This window comes from Meleagris gallopavo, chromosome 7 (genome assembly GCF_905368555.1).
Source record: "Meleagris gallopavo chromosome 7, MGAL_WU_HG_1.1, whole genome shotgun sequence".
NCBI lineage: Eukaryota > Metazoa > Chordata > Aves > Galliformes > Phasianidae > Meleagris > Meleagris gallopavo.
Window position 1 is genome coordinate 29,852,524 of NC_139410.1, and position 26,550 is coordinate 29,879,073.

The 26,550-nt window shown below is 40.1% G+C and overlaps 1 protein-coding gene across 4 annotated transcripts in view; it reads left to right on the plus strand.

Moving 5' to 3' along the window:
• The first annotated feature begins 813 nt into the window (after positions 1 to 813).
• MGAT5 (alpha-1,6-mannosylglycoprotein 6-beta-N-acetylglucosaminyltransferase) overlaps positions 814 to 26,550 on the plus strand; it is a 115,526-nt gene continuing 89,789 nt past the window's right edge. For 2 of the 4 annotated variants that reach the window (XM_085228765.1, XM_085228768.1), the window contains exon 1: positions 814 to 968. The gene's annotated coding sequence lies outside the window, so the exon portion shown is untranslated. Of the gene's footprint in view, positions 969 to 3,576; positions 3,672 to 26,550 lie in introns of all 4 variants that reach the window. The other 2 variants (XM_085228766.1, XM_085228767.1) reach the window with 2 other exon arrangements.

Below are 26,550 nucleotides of genomic sequence, written 5' to 3' on the forward strand. Positions count from 1 at the left end.
TACTCGGGGTGTGGTGAGGCCCTGGCATAGCTGTGTGTGCCCCATCCCTGGAGGGGCTCAAGGCCAGGTTGGGTGGGGCTTCAGCAGCCTGAGCCGGCGGCTGGCAACCAGCCCACGGCAGGAGAGGTTTGGAACCGGAACATCTCTGGGGAACCTTCCAACGCAAACCGTTCTAGGGTTCTATGGCACATGAAGAACGCTGTAAAGGACGTGGATATTGCAGTCTGTACCTATCCCTCCTTTTCCTTACCGGTGTTACGGTTAAACCGCAACCGAATTCGCCCTCAGCCGGACCGGTCGCTCAGCGGGAGGCGCTGCCGCCCGCCAGGTGTCGCCCTCCGCCCGCCGCTGCCCCGCGCCGCCTCCCGCCCCGGGAGCCCCGCAGCAGACATCCCGTCTCGCCGCTCGCGCAGCGTGGGCGTCCTCTGATAAAAATATATTGGCGTCCTCGGCCCCGACGGTTCCCTGAGCTCTGTTTCTGCTATCACTTAAAAGAGCTCTAAGGAAGGCGCTTTAAAGACGCGCGCTGCGATCCGCGCTACCGCGTAGTGCTTATAGAAAAACCCTAACTGAAGTGACGGACCCGCCTCGGGCCGCCCGCACCGTGAGGGCTGCCTGAGGGGCGACCGTTGCGACCGTTACGACCGTTAAAGGTTCTCAGGGCGCCGTGCGCGCGCTTTGCACGCGCTCCCTGCCTCTATCTCAGCCTCTCGCAAGCGCTTCCGGCCCGCTGGCCGCGCTCCTTCCCGCCCTTCTCTTCGCACGGTTCCCGCTTCGCTCGGGCTCGCGGCCGGCACTTTGCAGACGCTCCCTGCGCCCGCCCGCCCGCCTTCGGGTGGCCCGGCCCCCACGGCGCGGCGCTGCACAGCCCAGCCCAACCCAGCCCGCGCCGGCCTCCGCCGAGGGACCATGGGCGATGCGCTCCTCCCGGCGCTGGAGGCTGCGGCGCACGGGCGGCGTCGGAGGAGGTGAGGAGGAGCGGGAGGCGCTCGGATCGGGGGTGCGGGGCCGCCGTCCCCTCAGGCCGCGGCGGCGATGCGGCCGCTCCTTCGGCCTCTTCACCGCGGCCGCGCGGGGCGGCGGCCGCCTCGGCGCCGCATCGCTCCTCGCAGCCCTCGGGCGGCCCGGCCCGCCCGGGAGAGCGGCGCGAGGAGCGGCCGGAGCTCGGCCTTCGCGGCCCGGCCGCCCCCGTCACCTTGCGTAACGACCTTCCCGGGCACCGCCGCGGACGGGCGGCCGCGGGGCCGAAGTGCCGGCGAGGTGGCGGGCGGTCGTCGGAACGTCCGTACTGCTGGCGGGGTTCTGTAAGCCTTTAGGGAGAGAAAAAGGTTTCCTGAAAGCTGTCACCCGCCTGCCGGCTTCGCCGCGCTGTGGCTAGCAGCGTTTGGCCAAAGGTTGGCGGAGAGGCTGGGTGTAACGATGCTCCGCTTCCAGGTTCGCTCATCGGCGCTGTGCGCTGGGATCGCGGGGACGCGGCCCCGTGCGAAGGGCGCGGCGGGCCCGGGGCGCTCTGTGCGCTCGGCTGCGCGAACGGCAGCTTCGGGAGACCGCGCCGAGTCTGCCCCGAGTTCTGTCATCTCCCCGTGGCGAACTTTTCAGTACGTGCGGGGGGAGATAAATGTCCCCTTGTTTTCAGGAGCTAAGTCTCGAGTGAGTCTTTCCTAAATGCTAATGTAGGGAGTGTAGGTTCCATCTTTTACAGATGCGGTGTAACGCGGGTATCTCACCTTCTGAAGGCAGGTTTCTCTTTCTGGCAATGAGGTCAGGCAACTTCAGAGAATGCATTCTTGTTAGGTCTCTCTCCATACCCAAAGCAGGAATAGAATACTCTTCAAATGAAGGCTCGCTCTTGAGATTTCTGTTACTTGAATTTACAACCCTATGTGCCTGACAGGCTCTGTTGCTTCTCCCCATGAAATGCTATGATAGCCTTTTCAACAGTGTGACTCATATCCCTAAATGCAGGAGTGAATTTTGACTTAGTACAATGCAAGTGCTTTATCTCAGCAAACAGCCTTGTGTAGAAAATGCAGAGATGGTGGAGAGAGTGTCACTTACTGTATCTATTAATCTTTGTCCTCAGAAGGACAGCATTTGAGGTTGTTTGCCTGTTGGAATTCTGTCTTCACTCCCAATTCAAACAGATAATGTCGGTTCTTTCTAATTAGTGTTACCATTTCATGAAGGGCTGAAACCCATTTTTAAAAGGAGGAACTAGTTTGTTCTTGTTTATTATTGAAACTGTATTGCCTGTGGACATCGAGCCCATTTTAGTCTAAATGGGTGATGTACCTTTTTCTTTCTTCCTCTCTGTGTAATGACTGTGAGAAATTCTGCTTACTGCAAGACCCACAGTTCACACAGTTACTGGTGACTGCCAAACCTAAGGGGAGGAAAAAATCCTTCATGGGTTGTTGGTTTTTTTTTGGTGTTTTCATTATGTAAGATAACTTGCCATACTACCTCCTAGTCTGTACCTGTCTGAGAGAATATAAGGAGTAATTTAAAGTGAAGCAGTATGTTTAGTGAAAACTCTTTAGTGCTCTTTTTAAGGTTTACGGATTGTTTTCTCTTTCTGTTAGACAGAATGTGAATTTATTTTGTATGAGTGTGTAAGGATTAATTAATATATGCTTCCCTTTCCTGAGTGGTTAATCCATCTTGCTGACTAGGAAGAAGCCAGCTTGTACAGCCTGGACTGGAAAGATGCTGAAAGACAAAGTGGCTGAATAGTGAATATAAGAAGATCAGGTTGTTTAAAGTCCAGAAACTAAACTGCCTAAAACTTGGGAAGCAGCCAGCAACCTGGAGTGCAGATCATCAAAAATCCTTAATCTGCTTCATGAGGTAGAATCTGGCAAAACACTGAAGTGCTCTAGATTCCTAAAATGGTTTAGAATAAAGACAGCTGTTATCAGTCTTAAGTCATCTCCTTCCAACCAAAATCCTTTTCCTTGATTTAAACAACAAAAAAACAGCTAAAAGCTTTATACCTGGTATAAAGGTTTATATGTAGCTTTTATACTAAAAGCTTTATACCATCAACTTCTGTACTTGAGTCAATGTGTAGCATCTTAGTAGTCCTACTAATTTCAATCTTACTTATATCCTTGCAATTTTTTTTGTTGTTTCTGACATTGTATTCTACTGTCATCTAACAATTTTGCTGCCCTGTAAGATAACTTAATGTGCAGTTTTCCTCCTCGTGTTGGCTTTCACATTTTAATAAAACTTTAGGTGTTGTTGCTATTAAGTGCCCTGCACTGACAGGGTAACTTGATTATAACTGTGTGGTAGGTATTTTGGAGACTTTTGTAAGTGCAGTATTTGTATTTTGAGCAGGTGGAATTCTAAATAAGATTGCCTAGGTGTCCCATGAGAGAATGGGAGCATTAGTTCAATGTTATTGACAGGAGAGGTGAGTGGTAATGGAGATATAATGGCAAACACTGCTTTCATGATCTGATTTAGTGTGTGCTTAGTCTATTAAATAGATGGTGGGGAAAAAAAAAAAAATCAGGTTCTGATATGGCTTATTTATTCATAAGGTTCCTTTATGTCACATTATTCCCAAAGTGCCAGCAGAACTCACTTGTTTATCCTGATTTGGAACCACAGCAATACTGCTGCAGCCACTTGGCACTGAACATCAGGAGTAGCTGCTGAAGAAGGTGAGTGTGTTGCACAGTGCTAATTGGCTGGGGAATCTGATGAGGAGATACTTTCAGAAATTGAACAGTTTTCCTATTTTTATGTATTCAGTTTAAGGGACTGGAGTGGTATAATGCCGTCCTTTAACTTTCTCTACTTTTGTTCTTCCTTTGTCATTTTTCTTTCTTTTTTTTTTTTTTTTTTTTTTACAGTGACTGTAATCCATAGCCATGGAAAGAACGTAAACAGGTTTTTATGCAAACCAGCATTAGTTCAGTGAATGGATTTGGATATTGAGATAGGCATTCTAATTGGACAGAGTTTGGGTACTGTAATTATGGAGAACTGGTGACCCAAGTGCTGATAGAGCCCCTCAGATATGGGGCAAATTTTTATCAAGGTGGGAGCCTCCCTCTTCTGTTCCAGACATAGTAGTTCAGCTGTACCTTGAGATAAATTTTCAGGGTTTTGTTTTTGCCTTGCAAAAAGTTGTCTTGTTGGTTTTAATTAGGTGAAGCCTTGAAGCCCAAAGTCTGTATTTGTGTCGTCAAGCCAAGATATTGCTCCTTCCAGGAACTTCTGCTAAAATGGTGGCATTTGCCTATGTTTGTAGCAGCTTGTGTACTAGGGAGACACAAAGCAAAGAACAGAGAGAAGAAAATTAGTTTGAGGGACAGGAATTCTCTCGTTGAATGCTCTTAAGTAGCAAAGTCCTTTTCATGAGGAAGATTGTAAGTCAATGATGTGATTCATTTGATTTATTATTCATGGTTTGTATGAGCTAAGAATCCTGTGATCCTTGCCCTTCTTTGAGTCTCACAAGGTCCTGTTATTCCTATTAGCTAAGTGCATTTCTTCATACATCCCACGGGCATTCCAAAACGTTTAACCTTGACTATTAGTCCAACTAACTGCTATTTGCCTTACTGCTTTTTATTTCCTGATAAGAGACGATCATATTTGACAGTAATCAACCGCTTGGTTTGACCTCATCCTCCTGACAAAGGAGTTTTCATAGGTAAGAAATAGCAGGTGGATGGTTTTATGGTGACTTATTTTTCTTTAAATAAGAAGGGAGGAGTTCCGTACTGATAGAAAGAACTGATTTCACTTTTACCAGCTGTTGTTCTTGGATCGTGTTGTTTGCTGCTTTCTTTGTGTAAATTTTTTTTGCTGTATAATGTATTCCTTTTTGCTATGTTTCCTTAGAGTAGGTTTATAACTAAACCCTCATTCTTCAGCCTTTTTAGAAATGTAGGAAATGAAGCTTATTGCTGTTTCCTTTATATTACCTGTTAAGGCTGCTTTTCCTTTCTTCCCTATGAATCAGACCAATCACACAAGCACTGTGAGTGGTGCATTAGTGTTTTATGTAACGTGTTTCAAGGTCCTCTCGGAGCATTTTCAGATAGCTTCTAATCAAGTTGTCATTAAAGGTAAAAGCTGCAGTGAATTTTCATTTCTGCCATATTTTACAGCCTTGAGGTTTATTGACTGTGTGATGTCTTAAGAGACTGAACCTTGACACACCAGTGCACTGTGTGATAGTCCTTGTCTGCAATGTATGTGACTACAGTGGAGTAACACTCTTACAGAAGATCTTTGGCAGTGCAGAGCTATATGCATACATTTCACTGGGGCAGCAGTTCTGTTGGATTTAAAACGCCGTCTCTTATCTCTCTCCTCCTTATCCCCTCCCTGCTCTCTCCATGTTTGTTCCTTTGCTGCAGAGCGCTGTTCTTTTCTCTTTCCCTGCCCACAGGTATGTCTGATAGAGTGAAAATACAAATCTCTAGCAGTTGCTTTAGTGCAGTTTTTGAAAGTTGCCCTTGAACTCTATCTTGATGGGTCCTGTTTGAGTGCTGTGCATGCATAGATTTGATTTTTCATGCTGTAGACAAAGAAGAGTAAAATTACTGGATTTAAGATACCATTGAGAAAGTGTTGTGCTGTACCATTTTCCCTCTGTATCAGACCTACAATTCTTTCCTTTTTGTGAGAGAAAATAAAGGAATAAATTTGAGGAATGTTTCTAATCTGGTAATTACCCAGCTTTTACGTTGTGCGTTTTATACCAAAGCATTTTAACAGCATTCAATGTTGGAAGCTGAATGAAATTGTATGCGTAGCCTAACTAGAGTGAATGTCCCACACTGTTCCCAGTCCCCTGTTGTGAGAAGACTACATCTGTGTAAGAAAAATGCTTGTAGGACTAAAATGCCTTGAAAGTGGTACCCTAAGTAACAGGAGCTGTCAGGTAGTTTTCTTTTCCTGAAGTTGGTTTGAGTTGCTCATTTCTACCTAGATACTGTTAAAGCTTGCTGGTTTTAATAATTAAAATAGCAATAAATTTGGAAAATGTAAAAGCTGCTTCGAAGTATAAAGCAAACAGCAGCATCCACACCTTCACTTATTTAGACCGTCAGTTTTTTGTCTTATATTTGGTATGATTTGTACATGAAAATGGACACCACCACCTCTTTTCCTAAAAAGATCAGAGTATTATCTTTCTGTGTCTGCCGTGTTTGTCTTTCCTGATCTTGGAATTTGAGCCACCTGGCAAGGAACCTTCTCCCCGAGAAGGGAAAAAGAAACTAAGCAGGTATGTATATCATGCCTGGGAAAATTCTGAAATATTTTTACACTGACATTTTCATACCTCCTTTGCAAATACCTGTGATAAAGGAGCTTCACAGCACTGTTTTCTGTGCATATTAATACCTTGTATGGATACAGCTTTCCTATCTGCTTAGCACACTTTAGAAACTCCCAAGAAACAGCTCTGGAAGGTTCAGCATCTCTCCTTTTGGAACATTGTCAATTCTTACAGAAATGTATTTCACTAATGGTAGTCATACAGGGGATTCAGAAGTTGTTCTGGCAGGAGGAGGGGCTGCAAAACAAGGCAGCCATTCCTTAGGTAGCAATGAGATGTTTAGAAAACAAGTAGTTCAACAGTCTGAGTGAGGTACCAGTTCATTGCTCAGGCAGTAAGTGTGATAGAGGGATGATTTCAAGTACTGAAGGGAGCAGAAGAGTGCTTTCAGTCTCTGTGTGTTGATGGAACTTCAGGTGCAAAATATTTAAAATATGTATCTCTATTTGTGGGGATTCTAGAAAAAGTTCTAGCAAGTTCAGGAAAGAATCTGGAAAATATTCAGAGAACTGAAGCAAATGGCTTTGAGAGAGGTTTTTGAAGAACTCAATTGTTGTCTGAAAGTTTGGTGTTTGTAAGTTCAGAAATTGTGTGTGAACTTTAAACAGACATAAAGCAAAATTAGAGAGAAAACGATTTTCTTTCCTCTTGGGTTTAATTAAGAATTATCATTCCTGAACCTTGACGAGAATTTGTCAGTGAAATCAGTATTTGTGTTTCCTGGTCTGACCAAACAGGAAAAGGATGTGGAATGCTCTGTGTAGGCAAAAGATTTAAAAAAATAAAATAATAATAATAACAATTCTCAGTCTTTAGCATTCAGACTTCAGGATCAGTTGTACTGGATATTTGACCAGGCTATCAGAGCAATGTTGTTTCAATCACTTCTTCAGCACTATTGATTCTCTAACTAGGTAGTGAAATGTATCATTCTGTTTATTCTGTAGAACTATCCATGCTTTGCAACTACTTTTCTTTTCCTAGAATGGAAAGAAAGCATGCAAAGGGAGAATCCTGCAAATGCTTCCAGTGTATTTTTCTGCTTAACCTTACAGCTGTCTACCGTATATAAAATCAACCATTTCTGAATACTTTAGAAGCCTTTAATCAAGTTAAATGAAGGTTATTGTTATACTTGAAAGTAAGAGATTTTTGTTTCTACTGGCTATTTTGTTAGAGACTGAGTTTACTTATAAATCAGTTCTAGAAATAAACTTTGCTCTGATATTCTAACTTCTCTTGAAAGACAAATACAGTCTGTATGCCCCTAGTAAATGCTAATCTGTTCTTGCTGAAATACTTTCCAATTTTTGTCAGTGTTTTGAAAGTCAGGTTAAATAAATTGGATAGTAAAACAAGAATTTTGGAGCTCTCTTTAATGATCTAAGTTAAATAAGGAGCAAGGAAGAGTTTCAGTCTGGAAGATCATTAAGGTTTTGGCTGTTGCCAGCTAGCTGCTGAGATGAATTTCCGTGGCAATAGGACTTGCCTGCCATCGGTCCAGTATTTCATCTCACTAGCTGATCCATGCTGGCTACTGAACAGCCAGCAGCTCACAGCACTGTTGGTAGTGCACTTCTGCCCTGTACTGAAAGGAAGGGGCTTTTTTTCATGATGTAAGGAGACTTTCTGCACAGTGGGTACAGTTCTGTGCTGATATAAAAGGCATGCTGAAATTCACTTAAGCTCTACTTGAGTAGATGCAGTTTAAACCTCTGGCTTTACATGCTGAAACTAGCACAATGAGGCCCAAGTGTGCTCTTAAACTTCCCTCTGACAGCTGTAGTGACTGATAAAAAAGTATCAGCTTTCATTTCTGTTCAGCTTGTGTTAAAGTCCTTATACCTTTATTCATTTCCGGGGTAGTAGCTTTCATATGTCCTGATTACACATCTTGCACACTGTAATGTTACAGAAGAATGCTAATATTAAACTACTTAAGACGTGTTTAAGAGCACTTCCTTGCATACTGAAAAACTGGCAAGTAGTGAGCTAAATCAGAAAGAAGGTAGCCTTTTAAGAAAACTATACTTGAAAAAGCAATGTCGTACTTTGTACTTTCAATAGAAAATCTGTTCTACATTAATTTTATATTTCTTAGATCTGAAAAGGTGGGGTAGATGACCATCCAAATAATCTAATTTCTCATAAATTAGGTTTAAAAAAAAAAAAAAGTCTTTCTCTTTCACATTCATGTTTCAAGAACAAGTTTTTTGCATCTCATATATTTGGGCAACTGTCATTTACTCTCATTATTTTTGCACATAGGGCAGCAAAGCTAATAGAAGGGCTGGAAGACATGTCCTGTAAGGAGAGGCTGAAGATACTAGGTTTGTCTAGTTTGAAAAACAGAAGCTCAGGCACTGGAGCAGGCTTTCTACTCAGGTATTGATGCCCCATGCCTGTCAGTGGTCAAGAGGCATTGCCCTCAATGGCATGTTTTAACTTTTGATTAGCCCTGAAGTTGGACTCGATGGTCTTTTTGCATTGTGTCCAACTGAATTATTGCACCATTAGTTCTCTGTTCTGCTAGAACTGCTTTGGCCTCTCTTCAGACTGTTCTGATCTTATGAGTTGATATGGCAAACTTGAGTTGTCTGCTGAATATGTCATTTGCACAACTGATAATTAGGTATTAGATATGTTGTTCAGAATATTCTGTAATCCAGAGGTCTTCAAATGTCATTTTATAATTTCTTGTACCTTATGCTTAGCAAATATTTTGTGTGATGCTTTGATCAGAAAAAATTACGCTGGAGTTCACTGGAAGTTTTACGTGGGAATGTCATTACTTTTCCTGGTCTCCCCAAAGACTGTAGTTAGATATGACCTGTGCCACCATGCCTGTCTCTCTCCAGTACCTGTCAGAGCATTTCTGTGGCAGTGCAGTGAACTGCTGAGAAGCTGATGTGTTATTGAATGGCCTCTTTGTGTTTGGTTGTTCACGTCCCAAAATGAAAATGTTCCTTAGGTAGCTTCACCTTTTGCCAGTGTAAGTTGGGGAAGGAGCTTAGAAGGGAGTAAAGCTGCTTCTCAGTGACAGTGCTGGAGCGTCAGCCTCATTATAAGATTGTGTTCTTAGTACTTAAAACGGTGGGTTCATAGAGGGTTAATGCTCTGTCCAGTAGGCCAAGTGTTCCCAGTTTTATCTAACAGATTAATGGTTGTTCTCAAAACACAAAAACCCTTCCTTTTTCTAAGTACTATCAATATACATATTTGTGCTTATCCCAATTAGGAGAAAAATATCCTTCTCCCTACATGAATTTCTGATATACAACTCAGATTTCATGCTGTTGACTTTGGATGTGTGTTATGAAAAGAGCTTTTTAATGGAGATAAACTCTAGCTCTTTCACAAGCTGTAGAGTATTTTTAAATATGCCACTCACCTCATTAAATAACTAAAAATTGACATTTTATTAGCAAGGCTGCTGTTGCAATATCGTAGTTTGGCAGAAGTTACTCAAACCATAAATGCTCAGTATTTTTACCTTGCCTTTATTGTGGGGATGGGAATCAGCATAATTGCCTGATTTTGTAGTTGCTCAGGATAAAGATGTGTCACGTTGACAAAAATGGAGATGAAAACCCTTTCTATTGTTCATTTTGTACTGATCAGCTCTGTTGTCCTTGGACTTGACAAATGGAATGAGTCAAATTTGTCAAATGTTATTATTTGAAATATTAGAAAATGTTATTTGTCTCTTTTTCTTTTCCATTCGATTGTGTGTGGCTGAGTAACTGATGACAATTGTCTAGTTGTTGTGATCTTAAGATCTTAATTTCGTTACTTGATGTTTTTAAGGATGTTTTTTTACAAAGTATACCAATGTTTGAGATGTAAAACTGATTTAAAAAAAAACAAAAACAGAAGCAGTATTAGAAGTTCTCCAAAATACTTTATTAGATGTAGGGGTTTTGGTCATACCCTCCTTTTCATCTTGGCTCATATCTGTCTCCTTTCTTCCATTTTATCTAACATGAAGGATGTTTGTTGTTGTTTTTTTTGTCACTGCTCCTTAGTTATTGCTATTCCTTTTCTCTGTTCTATATCCTAGAAAGACTGAAGGGCAAATCCTGTTGTGCTGTCTTTATTTGGCCTTCAGAAGATATGCAGGCAATGTAAGCATTTCTGTTATAGCCTGGCTGCCTCACTACTGGAAGCAGCCTTCTGCTAGACTGAAGGTTTTAGTGAATAACATCTTATTCAACAGATGCATCAACATTGAGAAATAGCTGAATTCGAAGTCAGTTGTCTGAGACTTCAGTTTTCTAGGAAGTGTTTTGAGTATCTTTGCAGTACTCTGGAAGAGGCAAAAATCTCTTCTACAGTAGAGACTTCTGAGTTATTTTTGCCTTTCTTCCCCAAACATTTCCACTTTAAGGATGATTTGACTTCCCCGCTCCCCCCCCACTACTTTTAAGCTCTACTTTGTGTGTTTCTTCCCATCTCCCAAAATGTACTCCTGAAATTCTCTCATGTTTATATAACCTGTTTCCTTTTTAAGTGACATAGGAAATATTTACTGCACTCATTTACTTTTAGACTTGGACGAAGACAGATCTCCTCATCCTTACCCATCCAGTCAACAAATCTGGATGGATTTATTTTCTGTAAAATTAAGTAGAAGTTAACAAAATTTTCAAGGTGTGCACGTAGTTAGGCTGAATCTGGACAAACTGGAACTTTTCTATTAGTTTGCCTACCACCTAATTTTCAAATCAGCTGATTTCAAGCAAGAATTGCACATCTTTCAAGGCATGTGGATCATACATCTGTTTCTCCTGTTTCACGAAAGAGTTCTTTGTCAAGAACCTCTTCATGCAGTTTCTCTTCCTTGTCTTTTTTCTGATGTGGCCTTTTCAACTGACCTTAAGCAACTGTCGGAAATGATTGAGCCATTTTTACTGAAGACCTTACCCTGCCCATATTGCACAAGGTTTGATTCTACAGAAAATCTGGCTTTTTTGAGTGCCTCTTGGCAGTGATTCTCTTTATTTTGTTGTATACAGATTTTAGGCACCTAATATAGAATTGAGCATTGTAGCAGCTAGATGCTTACAGCCATGAAGCAGTGTTGATTTTTCTTCATTCGTTTTTTTTATTTCTTAATTAAGCAAAGGGAAAACCTTACAGTTCTTAAGAACCTTATAGGACGATAGCGAGAGGATGCGGTGGTGGTTATGTTGTTAAGATAGAGTACTTCCCACCATAAGATAGAACAGACTGTGAGTAGGGAGAGTAACAGTACAGTAAATGAGAGAAAGGTTTGGGTTTCAATGTGTAACAATTGGACAGATCAATATGATGGGAAAAGCACTGCAGCAGAGAAGGACCCACACGATGGAAAGGTGCTGTAAAGTAAGGGAAGAAGATTGCTCACTTATACCAGAAGATTGCAGGTTTGCAGGGAAAAAGCTTCATCAAGAAGGTGTCTCCAACAAGACATTCTTCCCCAGTAGCAGTCAGCCCTTAATGAGGTCTAAAAGAGGTACAGCTGGGCTTCACCCCTTCCAATCACACACATGAATTGCCTTCACCTGTGCTCCCAGGGCTGACCGGGTCCTTTCCACAGGTGCTCAATCAGTGCTTCAGGCCATGACTCAATAGTTCCCATACACAATGAAACCTTCCCTATGGGGAAAAAAAGCTTAGTTACTTGACTGCCTTAAAATCTAGGTGTTTTCTCAGGTTTGGGAAAGAAATGAAGGCCACTTAGAAGTCATACACCAAAATAACTCTTACACTTTTTAGTATAAAATAATTTGTGATTTAAATATCTATTGCAAAAACACAAAAGTGATTTCCAAAACACCCTTTAGACTTGAGCCTTAACTCATGTGTTGGTCTAAACTGTAGGGTACATCTTTTCTCAGAATTAAAACAGCAGCCTAAGTTGGAATAAAGCCTGGCAGCTCTTGAGTGATTCTAAAGCTTAAATGGGGAATATCGTATCCTCCTCAAACACATAGGGTAATGATATTGAATAAATACAGCCTTTCTTCTGTCAGGCTGATAGTTTGAACATTTCCTGTCTTTAAGACCGTACCTAATGAACATGAGTGACTGACTCATGGCAGATTCTGCTTTCCCCTTCTTTAATTAGAGGTGCTGTTATGATCTGCATGTACGTGGCTCAAATACAGGTTTACCTACTTTCTGCAGTGGAATACAGGTGTAAGTCAGTCGGCTAAGGTACGACACACTGGTAGCATAGTCTGTTTTGATATCAGTGGTTGTAGCTTACAAAGAAAATGAACTGCTCTGGATGTTGAAATGTGCTGAGATAATGCCTTTAATAGTTTTCTGCAAGTTCTGTCAAACCCTTGCATTTACAAAGATAAATCTGTGTAGCCTCGTGATACAGAGTTAAACAGAATGAGGCTTTTTGTACCCATTTAGCTCTTAAAGATGCATTTGCCAGCACATTTTCTTAGTGAGTAAGAAGGAACAAGTATTTTCATAATACTAGAAAATCTGTTATTCTATGTCTGCATTTTTCTCTTCACTAGTTCTGACTAACCAGTAAAAAAGTCTACTTGGCTGTGGTAGTGTCATTATAGTGGCATTTCTTTTCTCTTCTGCCAATGCTATGATACCATTTAAATTTAATTCAGAGCTGTAGATTGTCTTTTTGACAGCCTTGTATGTGCATTTACTTTACTGCTGGTTTGCATCTTTGATACCACGTGTCTTTAAGAGCCCTTTGTCTAATTAAATTTGAGGTACAGCATGTGATGTATGGCAAATAAATGTTGTCCCTGCTACTAGTGGAAGTTCCTCTTGAGGCAAGCCTTCTATCGCTGTATCTGTCCTGAAGTCTCCTAAATTTCCCTTGTGAGCTCAAAGAATTTTTTCCACTGTGACCATATTTGAGATGAACAGTATTGCCTGTTGAATTTCCTGTTTGCCTCTGGAAACCATTTAATTTAGGACTCTATATCGTGGTTTACTGTAGGACGTGTCATGTCACTACAGTAGGACAGATTGATATTTCCAAGAATTTAGGATGCAACTACAGTGGAAAGATACTCAAATTATATTCATCCCTGTGTAGTCCATGAAGTCTCTTAGTGGGTTTGCTACAAGATTTTCTGCTAGCAGAGGCTTGTTGGTTTTTTTTCCTTCCATCTGTGAATAGCGCCTGTTCATAATAACAGGAACCATAACTGGTTCCTGTTGCAGCAGCAAAAAGATTTGGTAATATTTAAATCTTTTGTGCCCTTGTAGAGAGTGCTTAGTAAAGTGGATCCACTCTTGCTAATTTTTGGAATTTCATTTGATAACAATGATTTAGGTTTTCTAAAAGTGTTTGCTAAGAACTGAATTGTTTTCTGAGCACTGGAGGGAGTAAAGCTCAATTTGTGTACTTGGGAACATGCCAAGGAGCCTGCGTGGTGGAGCTCCTGGTCTGGTGAGAACTGAAGAGCAGGGCAAGAGATATAAAATGTACAAGAATTATATAATCTGCAGGTAAGATTCAGCCAAGAGCAGAATTACCCTAGCAGATTTGTTTCAGGTGTTTTTAGAATGATTTAAAAAGGTGGAGTGGGCAGAATTACTTAAACTGAAAAATTCAGGATACTGCAGTGGGTTTGGGAAGAAAATAACCCTCTGATGTGGTCAGACTGGAAAACATGACTTTAAATCCAAGGCAAATAATATCATTTTGTAGTCGTATGAGACTGTTTAAAGTGGTCATCAGTGTTGGGGAAAATATGCTTTCTAGGCTTTTTTTTTTTTTTTTTTTTTTTTTAAACATAGCAAATGTTTTTTTTCTCCTTCCCTTCTCACACAAGGAAGTACACTTTCCCCTGGGGACAAAGATAGGATGAAGCTAAATATATTGCTTGTCTGCTTTATTCTCCATCGTGTTCCTTCAGTGGTTAGTGCTAGAGATCTACCTTGAGAGATTCTGCCTGACATACCATGACATTAATAGTAATATAGACATAGCAATTTAAAATTAATTCTTTATTACACTCCGGTTTTGATATACAAAGTGCTATAAAAAATTAAAAGGACTTTGTAAGCATTAACCTATGCACTTCAATTTTTATTATTTCTGCAGAGGAGAGAAAGCTGACTGGGTTTGAGGGCTACAATTTGTGGCTTTGCTGAGGTTTTTTGGTTGATGTGTTCTTTCTCAAGCACCAACTAGGAGAGTCTAAAGAAGAGACTGAGGAGAGAAGCATAGAATCATAGAATGGCCTGAGTTGAAAAGGACCACAGTGCTCATCCATTTCCAACCCCCTGCTATGTGCAGGGTCACCAACCAGCAGACCAGGCTGCCCAGAGCCACATCCAGCCTGGCCTTGAATGCATCCAGGGATGGGGCATCCACAGCCTCCTTGGGCAACCTGTTCCAGTGTGTCACCACCCTCTGTGTGAAAATCTTCCTCTTAATATCTAACCTAAACCTCCCTTGTCTCAGTTTAAAACCATTCCCCCTTGTCCTTTCACTATCCACCCTTGTAAACAGTTGTTAAAGAGAAAGCAATTGCATGTCTCTGTCAGAGAAGGAGCCCTGAGAGACAGCAGCTAGAGAGATTTTAGGTGGAAAGAGAGTGGCTTCTTCAGCAGTCTGATAGAACTATGAGGCAAAAGGACAGTGTACTTAGGTGTCCTTTAGACATCTACAAATGCAGACATCAAAAATTTTATTATTTCTTAGTCTTCTTATGCTGTGTTTTAGTTAACTGGAGAAATGGCCAAAATGTTTACTTTCCCATTCATATTGAAAACCAAGCAGTGGTGAGGAATAAGTACATACTGCTTCAAATAGTGTTCAGACTGTAGCTGTTCCTTTGATATTCCTAATTCTCAGATTGTTGTATGGCATAATCAGTTGCCAGCCATGGGAGTTTTGCCCAAAAAGACATCCTTGCAAGTTCTAATTATTGAGTAATTTACTTTGACTTTCCAATTTGCAACTAAATCCTTTTAATCCAGCTCCTAATTCATTCTATATTTATATTCTTCATAGGAGTTGACAGTAAAAATTTTCAGCGCATGCTGAGAAAAGCACGTTGGCCAACAAACAGGTAACCATTGTAATAACCTCAAATAAGCATCTCTCTCCAAGTTTTATGCAGAGCCTTTGGTCATGTATTTGACAGTGAGGTAATCATACCTCACTGTCTGTATGCAGACAACAGAATGATAGTAGGAAATATTCTTGCAGTCTTCAGAGAGGGGCCAGTTTATTCTCACTGAACTATTCCAATCAAAACAGGCAGATGAGTTTTGCAGTTTAAATAGCAAATTGCTTCTTATCCAACTTATTTTGACTGAACTGTCTAGACAGCGCTCGTTCAAGTTAATTCCATGGGCAGATGTGAGAAGGCAGTGACTTCTGCTTGGAGAGTAGTAGCATTTCTGCTGGCACAGATTGATCTGGCAGAGGTTGTGTCTGCCTGGCCCCAGCATGTCACGTTCAGAAATCTGAGCAGGGCATACTAAAGCACGTGTTCCTTGTGATTTTCATTCATCAGATTCTGTAATCATTTTCCTCTTTTCTCTCTCCTCTATTTCAGCTTCACCGTGATAGCTTTGGTTGCCAGAAAGTGGTTGGTGGTAGGCACATGAACATGTTTGCTTGTTTTCTAAACTATTCTCCCACATGATCAGGAAGAGCTTAAGAAGTTGCTCATACTGCATTGGGAAACACTATTATGATGTAAGAACAGAAAGTGTAAAGCACTGAATGAGTTGCAAGCAGAAATGCTTCCTTAACATTCACTGTGGTATAGAATACTGGGGAATGTGAGGAGAGGATAAACAAGAGGTAAAAGCACAGACTGGTTTAGGGTTAGGAAGGACAGTACAGACAGTGAGGCTTTGAAGCCACTGGTTTGTGTAATTCCTGCAAAGAGGAAGAAGGGCAAAGCTGAACAGCTCTTTAATACCAAAAGATACAGTTCCTCTTTTTTGTTTTCACTGGCTGTGATATGCACCTGACCCATCTGGTAGACAGCTTGGTTTGCAAAACAAGCAGAAAGCTAATATAATAAAAAGGCTTCTTTTGTTTTCACAATCTGTACAGCTCATCGAGGGATCTGTTGCTTTGGCACATCTAGCACAAAGCAGGGTGCGAGAGCAAGCGGCTTGGAGGAGACAAGGAGCGGGAGGTGAGAGCAGCATGGAGCTCAGCATGGAGCTGCCAGATCAGCTCTGCTGCCTCCTGCATCTGGAGGCTGTGGCGTGGGCTCGGGGCCTCTCCCGTCTGTACTCAGTGGTTATAGAGCCGTGCAGTGCCCTGCAGCTTCCTCTTACTGCTCTGATGGCAGCAGGCTTTGCTGTTGTGATCTGTGAATGTTACCTTTTCCTTCATTTCTTTGCCCTGTGCAAACTTTCCTTTGAAAACAGCAGATGTGGTAGTGTTGGTAAAACTTTATACCTTGTTATGTGTAAAGGCAATAACTGAGCAGCGAGAGGTTTCTGTGGCAGAAAAGGTTACTTTCTCAGTTGTTTCAGTCACGTTGCTGTAATCTCTATCCTGATGCTGCAGAATGTTTGTTTAAAAATACCCCAGAACTAAGGAATATCCAGCACTTTTGTTTTGAGGCTATTCTCAAGAAGAATACACTTCTACCCTAGAATGTAGTCCTGCCACACTACAGCATGTGTGAGTCCAGTGCCAAGGCTGCTGATGCTTCCTTTTGCTTGTGTCACATCTGGGCTCTTTGCATTTTGGCATGCCATCCAAAACCGATTTAGCCTTTACAAGGATTAACGGTGCTCTCAGACATTGTTACTCAAAAGACTGTGTCCGGTGTGTGGCGTGAAATTAATCACAAGGAAAGAAAATTAATGACCTGCTGTGGTGGCATCCATCAGGATATCTCTCAGCAGGTGTGAAATTAACTTGCCTTCATTGTGGATTAAATTTAACGGCATGACGTAAAACTACAGAAACAGTTTCCATTATTAGTAGGGAACAAGTAAGCCTTTTTTTTTTTCTTTCTTTTTTTTTTTAAAGATTCCAGATTAATGAACTGCTTACGTCATACAAAGGATGGTCCTGTGATCATTTAGCAGCATGAATTTAGATTATGTTCCCTAAGAAGATCAAGTATTACCGTATCAGTAAAAATTGTTAAAGTCAGGCCACAGAAATGCATTTTTAATTTCTATAATTACTGTGTGCCAGATGGTGGATGCATACTGGTTTCCAGAGTACTATTTCAGCTCAGATGTAAGCAGTCATCATCTTTATTTACAATTAATCAGATTTTAACCTAGGTAACTTGAAACTCTCTTGTGACTATGATGAGCTTTAAAGAAACATGTAGAAGAAACGTCACTGTTGTTTTAGTTACAAAAAAGCTTTTTTTTCCCCTCCCACACCCTGGATCTTAATTAAGAGGATAGCAAAACTACCTGCTGACTCTAATTTTCTGCCAGCTATATTGGAATAAATATCTAATATTAGATTATTTATTTGGTAAATCCTATTTAGTTTAAAAAAAAACAAAAAACAGAAAACAAAACTGTTCTTTTGAGAAGTGATCATCAATTCCTGTGCCCCTACAGAAGGTCCTGGCTCACAGAATATAGTCCTGCTGCTGAGGCTGAAGTTTTAATCCGTTGCTCTGAAAGAGCAGTACCACAAGGATATAAAATACATTACAGTTCATTAACTGTTTAAGGTGAATGAGGAAGATGAAGGAAATGTATTTTCCAATTTAAATATTAAGAGCTTGATATTCTGACAAATATTTCCATGTTCTTTCCCTTCTTATTCCCCTATCTGTACGTATGATTCCTCTGTAATTACCCTGTTGGTTTTTTTAAAAAGCTCCCTTTGACTTCTGAATTTTAAGTGGATGTTTGCTGGACTTGCCTTGAAGTTCCTCCTCTAAAAAGTTCAGTCACCTCAGCTCTTTTTAGATCTCTTGATGCTTTGCCCTTGATGGAAAAACAATCATATACAGGTTTTTTCACCCCTCAATTCAGTTTGGAATCCTTATTGTATTGGTGATTAGAAAGAAGGTGCTTATAAAGTCACTCAGCTGTGACTTGGACAGTGTTTTTCTTAGGAGTGGAGCTGTTACATGTCCATTAACATATCTTCAGGTTTAGAAATTCAGAGTATACTGATACATTTTTGATTATCTGGTCTTTATAAGTTGTGTTATCTGACTTTTATTAAGGAGTATCAGTGGTTTATAGAAACAATACATTTTTGGTTTAAATTTTGTCAATCAGAAAGCTGATAGAGTAGTGAAGGTCTAATTAAGTTCTATGGATTCTGTGTCAAAAGTAATTTCTGACGTTTGCAGCAAGGTTTGGATTCATAACACTTCTTCAATAGTTATATTTTCTTTGTTGGGGTTGTTTTAGGGCTGTCTCTCTCAGTTGTGTCACTGGCATTACTTTCTTCGAGGGTACAGTCATAAGAAACACCTCTAGGATCACAGGGTCTGCACTGTTCTGAAATTTGAAAGAGAAGCTCTGATTAAAAAAAAAAATCATCCCCTTATTTTCTAATATTGAGTTGACAAGGTGATATTTTAGAAGTTGCTTATAAAGGTAAAAAAGCATTAAAGAAGAATTAATAGTTCAAGTCAAACTTTTAACAGTTGATAAAGGTTAGATGATTACTAGAACGATGACATTTCATCTGCTGCTTTGGACTGTTTTCTTGCCTGCGTTAGGAAGCAAAACTCTCAATATATGCACTTAAAGAAACTTGCTTTTTAGTCCTGAATTTTAACATGATGCTCTTGCAAACTTGCTTATATTGAAGTCAATGCTGGAACACTGTATTCAATTGCCTGCCTGCAATTTTAGATTGCTGGGTTTATTTAATCACATTCCTGCCCTTCTCTTGTTAATGGCTTTTAAAGCTCCTGACCTTGTATGATTATTCTGTAGCCCCAGGGGAGATGGGGAGAGAAGAGTGGAAGAGAGAAGTTTAACTTTCTGTTGAACTTGTCTAAATTATGAAGAGAAGTGAAAGGTGAAGTGGGAGTTTTCTTCAGAAGTATGGTAGCATGATGGCTGCTTTGCTAACTGTCCTGGGAAACTTTTCAGTCAGACCATCTTGCCAGAAAGAAATCCTCATGTCTCTTTTCTGTGATACACGGTCTGAGTTGGGGCTGTTGCAGTTCTTTATTGTGCTCTGCCTGCAAGCTGAGGCCATATTGACTGCTTTTGCCATTTGCTTCATCTCTTCATGTCTATGATATCCTTTCATGAGGGAGCATAGGAATCTCTTATGGTGCCTTCACAGCAATGCTTGTTGGTTTTGGGTTTGGTTTTATTTTTTATTTTTTTTAATGCAACTCTACTAGATTTTGGTATGAAGAGAACTCAGATTTTTATGTGTTGTCTGCTACATGAATATGCAAAATTGTTCTGTCAGCATGCTCAGAGTTGAGCAGCGTGATGCTATCTGCCTGTGAGTAGGGGGCTCCTGAGAAAGTACTTCCATTTCTCTTGAGCTGGTTGCGCCTGGTGTTCACAGAATATATGTTCATCTTCTAGGTTGTGCTGATGATGCTCTTCAGTTTTTGGAGGACTGAGGACATGAGTGAGAGAAGCTCGTGTCTTCTAGCAAAGGTGGTTGCAGTAGCTAGCAGTTAAATCATTGGTCAGGTGGTTTTTGTGGACCTGTGTTGAGGAGTGAAGATTTTGTTTAGCTTTTCTCATTTTATTCTCCATATGTTCTCAAGCAGCAGTCAATAGGTGTCCCATCTCAAAGGAATTGCCAGTCCATCGACTTGTGATTGTTGTTGTAAGTCAGCCAGAGGGCATGGAAACTTCTTTCATAACAAGTCAAAAATTATGTTATTTAATAATAAATTGTGTATGGCAAAAAATGTGAGTGTTGTTTCATTAGCAATCGAGCTACTTATTTTGCCCTCTAGTTCATTATGTGTTAAGTAGGTTTATGCCACTGATTCATATTGCACATTATGGCTCATAAATGTCACTAAAATGACTCAAAGTAAGTGTTAAAGTGTCTTGCTGTCATTAGTTATCCAGTTGGTTTAGTCTTGGTGACAAGTTTGTAGATAATGTGTGAATTTTATAGTTGAAGATGTCAGGACTTGGAGAGCTTGCTGCTTTTCATTAAGGAAAGAGACAAGCCTATTTCTGAAAGCTGTAGTTGGAATTTCTTTCTGTTCATATCTACTGCCTACCTTTCCTAGTCAGCAGTGTGAGTTGATATCCTGTGCCAGGTTGAAAGGCAATAAACACAACTGTAAAAATAATGAAAATTATTTATTGTCAGTGATTCTGAGAACCCAGTATCAGTGCCATGATTTCAGTGAATCTGTGTTCTTTGAGGAAATGACAGTCAGTGAAGATCTGGAACATGACAGTGTGAGCTGACGTAGTCACTTCATTAATAGTGCAGCTGATAATTTCCAGATGCAAATCATAATACTCAAATACTTTATGTTTAGCTGAGATCCTGTAATCTGCATCTCAGAAGACTTTGACAATGCGGAAAGGAAACTAGATACAGTATAGAAAAAGTCCGCATAAGTCACTTGACCACTTGATAAGGTAATAAAAAATCTAGATACTTTAAAGTAGCAGGTTGTGATAATAATGTGTTTTGGTGACACTGGAAGATTTAGTACCTATGTTGTTGGTAAATTTCGATTAAGCTGAATAGAAGTCTTAAAGGCTGAAAGTTTTGATTTATTTTAGAAGATTCAGGAGGCAAATATCTTGAAATATACAGTAGCATTAGTTCTAGTCGTGACAGCCCTGCATCTGTTAGTGGCTTTTGTATGGCTTTAGATTTCAAAGATTAGGGGTTATTATGTGTTGTTTGTCACATTCAATGTGTAGTTAAGTAGGTATGGAACATACAGGAATGGCAGTTCAGTGGAAGAGTCAAATCTCATATTATGCCTTTGAAGCTCCAGAGCTCAGTTCAGCTGTGGGATGAGACTATACATATGCAGAATTAAAACGGGAACAGCTTCTCTGGTGTTAGTGGGATTGATGAGAGTAAGGTATGTCAGTCTGCTAGAGATTAGTGAAGCATGGAATTTTGTCAAGAAAGAAATAGTGTGAGAGGTACTGCCACCTGATCCCAGCTCTTTGTACTGAAACCCTAAAGCAGTTTGGTGGATATCTGTTGGCTGGTTGGCTGGCAGGGATGTTTACATACATTTGGAGATGTGTGTCTTAAGTGACTGAAGATAAAACTACTTCCTATGTTGTTGTGGTTTTGTTCTTGTGGGCTTTTTTAAGTGCAAAATTAGATTGAAATGTCACTTTTGATTAGTCTCTGTTTGAAGAAAGATCTGTTTTTAATAATTTATGTGGAGACTGTATGAAAGATTTAAACTGTGACAGCTCTGAAATAAGAAGATTGATGCTCCAGTGTGACTTGGATTTTGACCTAATTTCTTTTAGTTAGTGATTGGTATAGGACTTTGTGGGAACATGAGCTTGTGACTTGTGGAGATTACTGGCTGATATTTTTAGGCTATCAGCTAATCTTGTTTAGGATTAGAATTTTTATCTGAAAACTGACAAGTCCTTATATTCTTCTTGTTTTACTTTGTGGTGACAAATTGAAAGTATACAAAAAAAAGAAATTGCCTATTTCAGAGTGTCTTGTGCTGTGGTGCAGTCATCTAGTTAATGATTCTCTGTGTGCATGTGTTTGAAGAGTGATATTTTTCTTCCATGCCTGAACAGAAGGAAAATCTTCCACTTACGTTGTTAATTTTGCACATACTCAAGGGGAGGTATGGAAAAGCATTGCATGCACATTGCCCTTGAAGATGTCTTGAGCTTTTCCTCCTGGACTTTTCTCGTGTTGCTTTGTAGCTGTTCCCATAACAGCCATACTGTAGATAAACTGACATGCAAATTCCAAGTTCTATTTGCTGTATAAACAGTATCTTCCAGATGTTTTCTCCTTGTTAGCAGTTACTTTCATATATTTGTAACCTGTAGCAGAAGAAAACTTCTTTAATTCTCTTACTTAGTGTGAGATTGTCACCTGCTTTGTGTGTTTATGTGTGGTAGGTAAATGTGTGAAGCATTTTGTCACTGGTTTCTAAAGATTGAATCCAGAATGATCCCAGTCTTGTCTATGAGGCCACCTTTGTGAATTTTTAATTAAACTTTTTAAAAAGGTGAAGAAGCAGGAAAATGAAGGCTGTTGTATCTTGCATGTCTTGTAGCTCTTTTATTTCCATTTTGTTGTATGTCTCAGAGGGAAGGGAGGCCACAGTGAATGGAGAGATGAGAATTTGGACTGGAAGTATAATATATATGAATAATACTCTCCTGTACTAAAAATATTGATTCAATGTATTGGTATCCCAGTTAGAACTCAATGTGTTACTCATGGAGACTGAACCCAACGTGAAGATTTTATGGAATGCCATTGCTTCCAATTGAATGTATGGTCTACCATATGTAGAGTCTTGCATGCAAGTGCTGAAGTGAGAGTACCAGTTAAGTTGAGGTAGTATGACCTTTACATGAAGGATTACTAGGCTAGAACTAAGAATGTGAGCAGGACTTTCAGAATTGACTACAGCTAAGGTTCTACTGTGAGCTACTTTTGAGCCTGAATTTTATGGCAGAGGCTGTTGCTGACCATGTCCAGCTTTTAGGCTGACTTAAGTTGTTAAAAGATAATTAAACTATATTAAACACCTGTTTAATGTTATTTTTGTCATAATGTAATTTGAAATAGTTGGTTCAAATTAAACAGTGGGGTTTTGTTGCCAGTTTGGCTTGCTGATGTAGCCACGTTTCACCCTCTTTAGTGAAAGGGAAAATATTGATTCGTCTTGATTTAGTTAATTTCCAGCTACCACTATCTCCAATTTACTGGCTCTTAAGAGCCCTTGCAGTACATGCTTTGTACTAAGACTTCTTTTATTGTCATTATCAGAAGACTCCCATGATGGCTTGGTGAGGTCTTCATTTCATTGCTAATGGGGGATTGAAGTGAAAGGGAGGGGAGCTGTCGCACTCATATGGGCGATGTCACGCAGACATCCCTGCTTCTTAGCACACAGTTATAATCAAGCCCTTGTCTCCTGGCAGCAGAGAAGGCTGCAGTTCTGTGGGCAGTGTTATTGGTGAAAGAGAGCAGCTAACTCTCAAGAGATCTCCCACACAAGTCAAGACAATTTCTGCATTTCTGCAGCACAGTGTAGCTCTTATCTCCCCCTTCTGCTTTTGCCATCCATACTTTTCTGAGTTATTTATGGTGCTTTCAGGGAAGAAACTGATTCAGCTACCAGTCATCAAACAGATGTTTGGGTGTATGAAACACTTTCACTGAAGCTTTCTGTGCTTCCTACAGAACTGTCTTAACAATTATCTTTCCTTCGTTTTTGCTTCCTTATCTTCTTTTTCCTCTCCAGTTCTGAATTTCTGGATGTTACTTGTGGTTTTTATTTGCTTCCACAATATAAAATAGTAAATAGTATTAACTATTTGCAGAATTTGATTAAATTACGAAACTCCTCTAAGGCTGAATAAGCTGAAGTTGTAGAAATTCTGCAGGTTTAATTATCTGTATTCATCTTTTCTGAATGTTGCATAACTCAGAAAGAACTTCAGCTTTCTGCTCTTTAATAACCTGGTTACTTATGCTGGCAGTGTTCACACAGAAATAGAATAATTATCTAGATAGCCAAGTTGTCTGGATTTAGCTAAGGGAGAAGGTAGGTGACACTCTAAGGATACTTCTGGTTGCGTTCAGTGCATGTTCAACCCACCAGACCTGCTAGGTAAAGGCAAAGAGAGAAGGTATACAGTGTGGCATTGAGACGGGGTGTGTTCAAAGCTGTAAGGAGCTGCTGGAAGTGCCACTTACCCAGCCCATAGAGGTACAGACTTACAGGTAACAGTAGCAAAGGCAGTTACATTTTGAATGGGATCCAAGTTGTCTGTCCACAGAGTCCATCCATATAAAAAAGATTTTTCCTGAAGGGAATGAAATGACATAGCCATTAAAGAGCTGATCAGCAAGTTACTGCAATACTAAAACTGGAGATTTATGCCAGGAGTGGATCTGATTTGCTTAGAATTTTTATTGGCAACTGTTGTTGACACTTAAATATGCTAAGGTGAATTGAAAAGATGGGAGAGGAAAGTGTGGATGGAAATAATCAGGGCTTTCCTACTTCAAAAGGTATAATGAAGAGCATCTAGTGCACTAAGTGTGCTTTTTGTATGTTCAGTACTTACCACTATGTTTGTGAGTACAATTACGAATCTTGTTGTATACGTATGAATTGTTTGATGGCTTTACTCCTAAGATAATGAGACAAATCTCTTTTAAAGCCTACTGTAATCATTGCAGAAGTGGACAAAAACACGTGATCCAAATCTGAAATCAGAACACAGATCCTCATTATGTTTAATTTGATGTACTGCTTATGTGTTGTGTGGGATTTACGTAATGAATTTGAAGTTGTTTGGGGTGTCAGTAGACCAAGGCCATTAGGTACTTAAAAGGTGCAAGAGGAGAAATGCCAATTGCTGCTTTCAAGACCAGACACTGACTCGTACACTGCCAAAAAATGATCTTTCTGTTACATACATTACCACTTAGCAGGTGTTTGAAATGAAGTGCAATTTTTGTAGTAAGAAGCACTTTGTTCATCCAAGCGAATTAACAGTAAGGAAGTTGAAAAGATTTATTTGTATTATTATTTCCAATTTAATAAAAAAAAAAAATTAAAGACTTGTTTGGTCTTTAATTCTGACAAGCTTTGCAATGAAATGAACAAACATGCTTTGCAGTGATGTAACAAATAGTCATAAGCAGGCATCGCCGTAGGAATTAAAGATGATGTACATATCAAGTGTATGCTGAAAACAAAATGTAAGAAGAGAGCTACTGCTTTTGGGTCATACTTCAGATACTGCAAGAAAGTATACTGCTAATAATTTTGTATAAAGTGAGCCTGAACTGCATTCAGTGGTAGGTTTTTCTTCTCAAGTGTTAGCCATGCAATTACTCAGTGTATTATGTTTTTATTTTCCTAAATGGAACAGTCTGCTATTTTCATTACTTAACTAAAAAAGAAAAAGAAAATGTGTGAGAGGAGATGATTTTTATAGTCATCTTTATTTTCTCAGTACTATAGACAAATGCACTTTAAGTTGAGAAGCATCATTAAGCTGGATTTCTGAATGATGGAAATTAGTCCTTCCTAAATTGCTCAATGCTGTAATTTATTTATTTTTGTTAACGGTGTAATTCTTTTCCTTAGACCACCTTCTATGTTGGATTGAGTTTGTTACTTTATACCAGCTATATGCCTTCTTTTTCCTTCCTGTCCCTGAACACTTGACATTAATAATTCTCCCATATTCAAGATCATGTGAAGTATTGGAAAAAGAATAGATGCATTTTTGGTGCTCTTGAAGTCAAGTGTGTATATCCATAATTCTTTGTGAGTAATCCAACTATAAATCTATGTAACTTCAAATCAAGATTTTACACTTCTAGATAGCTTTCTTGTTCTGTTTTCTGTCCTCTAGTGGAAGGCAGAGAGGGAGTTGAGGGTGACACTCATGTAACTGGGTTATAGGAGAGTGTTCTACTAGTTCAGAAACCAGAAGAGTAAGATGGCCTCAGCATATTGGTTGTTGCTCAGAGGAAAACACCCATGAGCTCTGACTGCTTCTGCTAGGGCTGTGATGGCTGTATTCAGGGCTGGTGGCAGTAAGGGATAGGAGTACTTCAGTTACTTACCAGCAGCTTACTACTAACTGACGTTCTCGGATATACAGGCTGGAACTCATATCTGAATACTGAGGGTGCTGTACCCTGTTCAGGTAATTAGGAGCTGATCTCTGCACAGTTCTGCTGAGGCTCACTGTGACATGCATTGAGCTCTCAGAGGTAAGCCTGCCAGGGAACTTATCAGGAGAAGAAAACATTCTCCTGCTTCCACTTTTCACAAAAGCTGCTTCCGTTTACAAAGCATAACATGTGTTATATTCTCTTTTTAAAGTTTGTCCTTGAATCTTTTTCTTCCTACCTTCACTGCAACCTGTACAGTTCATCAGACCCCTTGAGGCTGTCGCTGTCATTGTGTGGCATCAGCTGTGCAATGCTAATGAGTTTCAGCAGAACAGAATAGCAGTCTATGCCTGGTGCAACTCCTGCAAGATCATTATCAATCTTGTGTTTTCAGGAAGCCACATTTCTTGATAACATTAACTTTGTAGAACAGCAACAAATTCCCCTGCAGGGGCAGTTTACTCACATTTTGGTAAAGAAA